The 9,772-nt window shown below is 42.9% G+C and overlaps 1 long non-coding RNA gene across 8 annotated transcripts; it reads right to left on the bottom strand.

The window, feature by feature from the left end:
• Window positions 1-279: 279 nt before the first annotated feature.
• Window positions 280-2,676, bottom strand: LOC113353704. Of its 8 annotated transcripts, none has more exons than XR_003361480.1 (6): window positions 2,206-2,676; window positions 1,898-2,040; window positions 1,452-1,672; window positions 1,123-1,215; window positions 721-906; window positions 280-608 (listed from the first exon to the last, which is right to left on the bottom strand). It is a non-coding gene; the product is annotated as an uncharacterized LOC113353704 (long non-coding RNA). The 8 variants fall into 8 exon arrangements; XR_003361477.1 differs by lacking the exon at window positions 721-906 and having other exon boundaries at window positions 2,206-2,255; window positions 2,541-2,676; XR_003361476.1 differs by lacking the exon at window positions 721-906 and having other exon boundaries at window positions 1,898-2,036; window positions 2,206-2,255; window positions 2,541-2,676.
• Between the last annotated feature and the right edge of the window lie 7,096 nt (window positions 2,677-9,772).

The raw sequence follows: 9,772 nt of genomic DNA, 5'->3' as shown, positions 1-9,772 counted from the left end.
CCGACAATTTACTGTTTCGTGGCTGAAAATCAAAATTCACCGACCAAAAAATGTATTATCGCAAATATATATTCATTAGCGACAAGAAATTCATGCCGCCTAATTTTTGTTTTTTTGCGACGTGATCTAGTTTTGTTGGAAAATGTCTTTATTCGGCTCTGAATGTTGTTATTGCCGATTGTTAGCACGTAAGGAAGATAAATTATCAATAGAAAGAATCACATCGCGAGGATTCATTAAAATAGGAAAATTCCATAATCAAATTCATATTAGCTCAAACGATTGTTCATAAATCAAATTCATATTATCTCAAACGATTCTTAATACAAGCTCCGACTAACAAAGTTTTGTACTACCTAATCTACCTACTTTGTAAAGAGAAATAAAAAGAAAAGGAAAAAAAAAACAGTTCACAAAAATAGAATGAAATTCTTATAAGTTGACATTAATAGTTACTTTTGTGTCTTGCATACGCCTCCAATCCTGACCAATGAATGTTGTTCTGCTAACATATTTAAGCATCGGTTATGTACAACTAGATTATTTGAATCGTTTGTCATCCAGGCTTAGCACAAGAGTTTTGTGCAAGTAACCGGAACATCCCCAACCTGCAAATGAATCATCCAATTATAAATGGTGAAGAAGAACCAAAAGGGTTTCACACCCAAAGTCTTACTTAACAGCATTCCACTTACGAAAAAAAAGGTTAAAACCTGCTACCTTAGTATATCCCCAAGTTTTTCCTTTGCAATACCCTCCCAAGTATTGTGCCAGGAAGTCGCCTTAACAACAAGGTTGAAGCCCAAAATTTCATTATAAATCTATGGTAAGCAAGACCTAAATGCTTCAACTTAATCAGATTAATGGTCTTTATCAAATTAATTTTCGTTGCTTTAGAATGTCCACCTGAAAGCCGAGAATGCTCAACCTCTAGATTTGAATAATAAAGTAGTGTGTTCAGACAAAAGTTCTTTTTTGGAGTTAATTAACAAGTTATATATGTTAGACAAATTAGAGATAACCGAAGAAATCCACTAGTTAATAGTTACCGTAGTCGCACAACAAAAAATTAGAAACATCAAAAGTTCTTTTTAGAGGTTAACTAGTTGTTTCAGTCTTCACCTGATCCAATTAACTGTTTCGGCCACCAACTGTAGTTTTTCTACACTGCCCTGTTTCGGCACCAACACCATCAATTACTTCTAGTTCGTTTTCCTGCAAATTTAAGTTAAAATGCCATTACATTTCGAAAATTTACTACCACACCATCTTATTATGTAGCGGAAGGAAATGGACAGCCAAGGCTCATCCTAAATACAGTCACCATTACGAACTATCACTTGCTGGGTGTTGGCTGAAGTCAAAACAACCATCCACGAAGATATTCCAACATCTTAAAACATGGTAATAATTACCTTAGAATAAAGATTTGTAATAATAAAATCACTTACTTTGTCATCATCCTCTCCCAATATATTGTCCTTATTTCAAACCAAACATTTATTTTGCAATCCCGTCAACAGAACTCAAGGGGTTTTTGAAGGTGGTAGTTTTGCTGGAACTCCTATATCACCATGACTCAAACTTGTAGCCCCTTCTTGTAATTTTTGTTACCCACTTGACAGAGTGCACTTTTGTTTTGCCTTCCATCGGCTCCAGTTGCGTAATTCTCCTGTAGGAATAATACATTGTGTCAAAAACGTATGCCTCGCGTAAACAAGAAATTTTAGGCATTCAAGAAACTGATTTGTAAAGTTTAATTTTTACATTCCAAGAGAAATTTTAAACTCAGTCACCATGATTATTAACTAAAACGAAAATTGCTTAGCTTAGGGATTAACTTACCCAATGCTAACATAATTGAATGAGAATAAAATTACATGTACCATAGACTTACCTGAATAAAGATCCATATTCTGAAAAATGAATACGAACCAAACCCCTCATCTGTGACTATCAATTATCTTATGATCAAAACGAGATTGCCATCTTTCTCTATTATCCTCTATCGTTTCAGTCTTCTCTGTATCGTCTTACTATCTCTCAGTTGGAAAAAAAAAAGAGATCAGAAGCCATATTAAGGAAATAAAATTCATGTTCCAAAAGCATACCAAAGTCGATTAAATATCAATTTAGACGCACTATCCTTGAAACCCTGAACAAAAAATCCTAAATGCATAAAACAATTCACGGACGAGAGATTACCTTTGTACAACTCAATTCTTCTTCTTCGGCATACTAAATTAATCAAAGACCTAAAAGATACAAGATGAAACAAAACCCATGTTTCACAGTCATACAATATTAATCGAAACCCTTGAGAAGTACTACTAAAAACACAAAATCTATTATAATGAAACCCCGGACAGAAACCCCCAAATACAGAAATCAAAAAAATAATTTGAAACCCTAGATTCATGCTACAGATAAAATGAAGATTTAAAGCAAGATAACCAAAATTAAACCACCGAAATCATAATGCAAGTGAAAAACGAATCAAAAGTTAACCATAACTCAGAATCAACCCAGATAATCAATACCTGGAATCAATAAACACGAGTTCAAATTAAACTCTGAGTTCGATATTTCTTTTGCCATCGAGCGAATTGAACTCAAACCCTAATGATATGGAGCGAATAGAAGGAGAAGAATATGAGATCGTATTTTTTCAGCAGTTAAGAGAGAAAGTGAAGGATATAAATTAGTTTTGCGGAAAGTAAGGTATATTAGAGGGAATCGTGGTCTAACTCTTCGCTAAAAGTAGACCCTTAGGCGACCTAATTGAAGTACGTCCCTAAATTCATCATTTAACGACCAGTGATATTATCGCCAAAACTATATTTCGGCGATGGTATAGATTTTGGTCGCGGTATGTAGGATTTATCTACAACAATAAATCCCGTCGCTGTTTATATAATTTAGCGACAATCTTTGCGATAATTTTTTCAACTTGTAACTGAAAATTTCATTTTGCAAAGACAAACTTAATGGTCGCTGTTTCTAATATATAGCGACCAAATTCCACGTGTCGCTGGGTATTTCGTCGCTAATGACATGTTTTCTTGTAGTGAGGTGATTGGCATGCTATTTGGCACATGTGGAATGTCATGCCTTGGCGCGGTTTGGCGTGGCCAAAACTAGGGTTTTGGGCCAAAGGTTACCATGCGTTGTTTGGCGACCTTGGACGGCTAGGATTTGCATCTAGGATGGAAGGGTGGCCGTTGATCGTCGCACGCCTTCATTTTTGTAGCCGCATGGGGAAGGCCGGAATGGTATGGCGCGACAAGGTGGTTGGCATGCCATTGGCACATGTGGCATAGCATGCCTTGGCGCGGTTTGGTGTGGCCAAAACTAGGGTTTTGGGCTAGAGGTTACCATGCTTTGTTTGGCGACCTTGGACGGCTAGGATTTTCATCCAGGATGGAAGGGTGGCCGTTGATCGTTGCACGCCTTCGTTTTGGTAGCCACATAGGGAAGGCCGGCATGGTATGGTGCGGCAAGGTGGTTGGCATGCCATTGGCACATGTGGCATGGCATGCCTTGGCGTGGCCAAATCTAGGGTTTTGGGCCAAAGGTTACCATGCGTTGTTTGGCGACCTTGGACGGCTAGGATTTGCATATAGGATTGAAGGGTGGCCGTTGATCGTCGCACGACTTCGTTTTTGTAGCCGCATGGGGAAGGCCGACATGGAATGGCGCGACAAGGTGGTTGGCATGCCATTGGCACATGTGGAATGGCATGCCTTGGCGCGGTTTGGTGTGGCCAAAACTAGGATTTTGGGCCAGAGGTTACCATGTGTTGTTTGGCGAACTTGGACGGCTAGGATTTGCATCCAGGATGGAAGGGTGGCCGTCGATCGTCGCACGCCTTCGTTTTGGTAGCCACATAAGGAAGGACGGCATGGTATGGTGCGTCAAGGTGGTTGACATGCCATTGGCACATGTGGCGTGGCATGGCATGCCTTGGCGCGGTTTTGCGTGGCCAAAACTAGGGTTTTGGGACAAAGGTTACCATGCGTTGTTTGGCGACCTTGGACGGATAGGATTTTCATCTAGGATGGAAGGGTGGCCGTTGATCATCGCAAGCCTTCGTTTTGGTAGCCGCATAGGGAAGGCCTGCATGGTGTGGCACGACAAGGTGGTTGGCATGCCATTGGAAAATGTGGCATGACATGCCTTGGCGCGGTTTGGCGTGGCCAAAACTAGGATTTTGGGCCAAAAGTTACCATGCGTTGTTTGGCGACCTTAGACGACTAGGATTTGCATATAGGATGGAAGGGTGGCTGTTAATCGTCGCACGCCTTCGTTTTGGTAGCCGCATAGGGAAGGCCGCATGGTATGGCACGACAAGGTGGTTGGCATGCCATTGGCACATGTGGCATGGCATGCCTTGGCACGGTTTGGTGTGGCCGAAACTAGGGTTTTGGGCCAGAGGTTACCATGCGTTGTTTGGCAACCTTGGACGGCTAGGATTTGCATCCAGGATGGAAGGGTGGTCGTTGATCGTCGCACGCCTTCGTTTTAGTAGCCGCATAAGGAAGGCCGGAATGGTGTGGCACGATAAGGTGGTTGGCATGCCATTGGCACATGTGGCATGTCATGCCTTGGCGTGGCCAGTACTAGGATTTTGGGCCAAAGGTTACCATGCTTTGTTTGGCGACCTTGGACGGCTAGGATTTGCATCCAGGATGGAAGCTTGGCCGTTGATCGTCGCACGCCTTCGTTTTGGTAGCCGCATGGGGAAGGCCGGCATGGTGGGCCAAAGCCTATGGTGCGGATGGCTTGGCATAGTGGGGTGAAGGCTTTGGTACGGACGACTTGGCATGGTGGGTCAAAGGCAAGGTGCGGTTGGCTTGGCATGGCGGGGCCAAGGGTTTGGCATGCTATTGGCGCATGGTGCAGTTAGCATGGTTGGGGCCAAGGCTAGGCGCGATTGGCTTGGCATGGTGGGGCCAAGGGTTTGGCATGCCATTGGCGCATGGTGCGGATAGCATGGTTGGCATGCCTTGGCGCGGAGATGTGGCTGGCATTTTTTTTACATTGGCACAGTGGTGCGGCTGGCATGGTTGTCATGCATTGGCGTGGAGATGTGGTTGGCATGGTTTGCCATTGGCACAGTTGTGCGGCTGGCATGGTTGGCATGCCTTGGCGTGGAGATGTGGCTGGCATGGTTTGCCATTGGCACAATGGTGCGGCTGGCATGGTTGGCATGCCTTGGCGCGGAGATGTGGTTGGCATGGTTTGCCATTGGCACAGTGGTGCGGCTGGCATAGTTGGCATGCCTTGGCGCGGTAACATGAGAATTAGGGTTTGACATAGATGATGTCGGCCAATGTTAAGGGTTCTGCGGTGGAACATGACACATAAAAAAAAGGTACCCTGGTAATTCCTACGTAGGCATGCTGATCGATTCAATAATGTGCTAATGGTCATAGTGACGTCATGTCAGTTGTACGGTTTTACGATTTTAACCCTAAGCTAAAAACCACCATCAACAATTGGATATAGAGTTTGTACAAGTCCGGTATTTATTACTTCTTATACTTCATGCTTGTCGAAGATTACTTACTCCGGTGTTCAATGCAACCCTATATGGGCAGCATTGCATATATACTTCTACATTCCTTATATTTCATATAATCCCAGCGCCCAACCAAATAAATGGAAAACTTTCAATGCAACCTTAAGCATAACACGCTGCTGTTGCTGCTAGATCCGAAGTACGACATGATCATGTTGCTGCCGACGTACAAATTCCGAAGCAATTATACTTCAATCCAACATACAAATTCCGATACCAATGATCAAAATACCCAAAGTTTGATTCCGCTGGCTCGAAATACAACATGATGGTGCAAAACCTAGCGGAGAAGGTGCAAAGTAGATAAAGACTCAAAGATGGATGAAGACGACTAGCCCAACAACGATGACATCTCAGGAGGATGATAGTGTCATCTGCCAAGTCTTGGTACGATGATCTTTGATGACAACGATCCAGGGACCGATGGCGAAGATAGGCAGTGCTTCTTATTCAACAATACTTGGGCAGTACTTCATAACCAAGTATAATTCTTCAACAATACTTCATACTTTGTATGAAACGATTCACTCGACAACCGGTACTTCTTATTCGAAGAATACTTCAGAAGTTTTCTTATACTTCTGTTCTTTAGGTGACCATTCTTTGCTTCGTGTACATCTTGGCGAAGATGGTCCAAATTCCGACAACAATGATCATTGATAACGATGATGCCAGTAATCCAAAGCTCGGCCTATCCGGCGCGTAGCTCAAATTTGATAATATCCGGCGTGGTATACTAAGTTTCACACGTGCTAAGTTCAGTACTGCTGACAGAAATTATATCTCCAAGCTCGTTCGACTCAAGGGAATGCCAAAGCCAAAGAATGATGGAAGATGACAAAAGTGTTGAAAATTCGCTGTTCAGTTCGAGGGGTTACTACTAGTTTTTATGTTCATCTTTTTGCAGGTCTACAACCAACAATAAGATATCTTCTGCGCAGCTTCAATCATCGGTCCCACAATTCAAACTAAAGTCCAAGTAACGGTGTTACACGAAGACTCCCAAGAATTAATTTTGGCAGCATCAGAAATCCAACGATGGTTGCAAAGCCGAGTGCGGCGACAATATAAATCCAAGAACGATCATTTAAAACCCGAAGATGATGATCCAAAGTCTCGCCACGATGATTCATGGCCCGAAGATGATGAGCCGAAGACTTGCTAATTCAATATCCGATGAAAGCTTCGGACAAGTCCAATGGTGTTGTACAACTGTGGACAACCTAAAATCCAACAACGATAACGTCAAGTCCTATGACGAAGATGTCAAGTCTCGTGACGATGAACTAAAACCAAACGACGATAAAATTCCGATGACCTGAAGTATCTGTTCCCCCTATATGACTTGTTACGTGGTGACTGCCTTTGATACAAAATCCGATGACATTAAGTGCAAAATCCAAAGATAGCTCCTATCGGCCTTACCGAAGCCAAGGACGATGATAGTGCCAAGACCACCGATGATGGTACAACCTCTGATCACAAGGACGAGATTCCAACAACGATACTGAAGTACAGTGTTGATAGCTTCGGTCCAGACAAAGATGATTAATACAAGGACGATGATGAAAGCAACACGAAGCACAGTCCGCTGATGCAGCTTCATTCCGCAGACGAAGGTCAACATAGTAAACAAGGACAAAGCTCAACATCACAGACGAAGTCCCCCATAACATCCGGGGCAACAGATTATCTATTCGAGCAGTTATTTCGTTTGTTTTTACACAGGTACATAGCTTAGGAGACAGCCTCAGTATAGTACATAGTGGACAGACGACATACAAACTCTAGAACTCCAATACAAGATATGCACATAAAGCTCAAACCAGATGACACGACGTCAGTCTTTTGACGACGAGCCAAAGTTTTGCTACGACGATGCTGTTCAAATCCTCCACTCCGACAGCTTTCTAGACGATGATAGTAGATGCAAGCTGCGGTTCAACTAATGCCAACAGTGGACTCAATTCAACTCCACAACCATATTCAAAGAGCTGGGCACTAAACCAGAGGAAGAGAGCACAAAAAAGCAACACTAAATAGACAATAAAATGATGCTACGACAACAACACAAAACCAAACAGAAACTGCAGGGGAAATCACTTTTACTTTCACAAGATTCGTCAACCAGCTTCTGAAACCAAAAGGGGGCCATACATACATTACACACAACTAAAGAGTTTGCAAAAAATTATACTCCTTATATTTCGACAATACTTGCGTATGCTTTTTATGCATATACATACATACTGGGGAAAGTGCTTGCACACAATCTCTCCAGACTCCTCTGTAAGTGTCTATGAGTGTAAGACCGGGGGAAAGCTTCCATAAGAAAGATATACCCAACATGTCATACCTTTGGCAGCTCAGCGGAACGGGTGTTTGCAAAACATTCAGTTTTACACCACGTCTTCGGGAGATTTTCAAATCCCCACCGTTTGGTAGTTTCCTGGCCCGAAATTAGCCAACGAGGTGACAGGTTCAAACAATCCTCTTGCCTCTGCGATGGATGTACAAATTCTCATCATATAGGGGCAAGAACAACCATATAGACAATGCTTGTTACTACTTAAAGCATTTTAAATTTATTCAATAAATACTTATTACTGATGCCATCACTTCGTCTCATACTCTTATGCATTTATATCATTTGAGATAATGCAGGAAGTACTAAAGAAAGCAAAACCAAATTACGAGTCAGCTACTGCGAATGAAGTGCTGCTATCGACATACCCTTGCTGTGACGTGCCTGCCGGTTCTACCAATGTAAACATGATGCTGCGGAGTTTCCATGGTGATGGAAACTCATTGCTGTTGTAGGAGTGCGCCTGCATCGAACCACCACTTCCAAAAAATAGTTATATACTTGATGCAAACAAAGTCTCAACTAACCTTGCCGCTGCCAATGAATTTCGAAAGACAAACAAGCAATGATGGCATTGCGGAAAAGGCTGAGGTGTTACGAAAAATTTCATGGTGACGATGCTGCCTACACCAAAGCTATACACACGTCGATGTCACAGACGAGCCAAAGTCTTGCTGCGATGGTCCAAAGCACGAAAATGACGAAAAGCCTAGGTAAGACAAAGTCCGACGCATGGATCAATGATAGTGTCATTCTACATTAATGCATACCAATTGACGAAGACATGTCTTCCTATGAACCTGGCTGCTAGAGTGATCATGACAACAGGCCACGAGAGATATGAGGAAGTCAGGACATAAAAGCTATTGGCAGTACAATCATAGACGCTGTATGCTACTACTGCCTTCTTGTTGCCACTATTGTGTACAGGATGTCGCGCAATCGGTGCTGCCTACAAACCTATGAACCTGATGCCGCTGGTGCCTGAATACAGATGTTTATTTCTTCTTTGCACATTGCTGACGATGTACGTTGTTTGTACTCAATGAATATTGTGGAGTTCTTTCAACCCAGAGCAGAGCATGAGGAAAGCAAACACAAACACGCTGCAAGAGATGGATGTGGCCAGAATCAAAGGAGCTCAACATAGAAATGGGGCATTACCACGAACCAATGCAGATTCCCATTAGTCAGTATACCAAGCACAAACTCAATTCAGCTGCATGACACGCCGAGCACTCGATCAAAGAAATTCATTGCTGCCTGCTACCGCACTACCGGTGCTTAGGACAAATTGATGCCACTAAGTGATTAATGCAGCTTGATGCTACCAAGTGATGAATGCAACTGCTAGTACTCGATTAAGTTGTCAACAGCCGTTGCTGCTCACTTGACGATCCAATACGGAGTTTCAATGGTCATGGTCACTGGCTACCAACCAAGTAAAGACAATTTTTAACTTGCACATAACACTCCTGGAGTTTACCCATGCCAGAAGCTGTTGCAGTTCGATCCAAAGAGGATGATGCCTGAAGCTGCTGCATATGTGCTGTTGTTGCTCCAGCGCGCCCAAAGCTTCTGTGGATTACAAACCGACCATTGCTGCTGCTGGGCATACTCGGTGTTGCTGATGTGTGAAAGAAATGCTAAAAGTTACAGATGCTGCTGCACACTTACCTTCTGTGGTTCGTTTCATGGACATTCCAATTGCTGCAGGCATGCCCGATGATACCGCCATTATAAATTTGACACCACGAAATTACATCGATGCCAATGAAGATACACTGGTGTTGATAAGGCGAACCTGCGATTGTTGCTGCTATAAT

This window comes from Papaver somniferum, chromosome 2, assembly GCF_003573695.1.
Source record: "Papaver somniferum cultivar HN1 chromosome 2, ASM357369v1, whole genome shotgun sequence".
Taxonomy (NCBI): Eukaryota; Viridiplantae; Streptophyta; class Magnoliopsida; order Ranunculales; family Papaveraceae; genus Papaver; species Papaver somniferum.
This window is presented reverse-complemented; position numbering and strand designations above follow the sequence as displayed.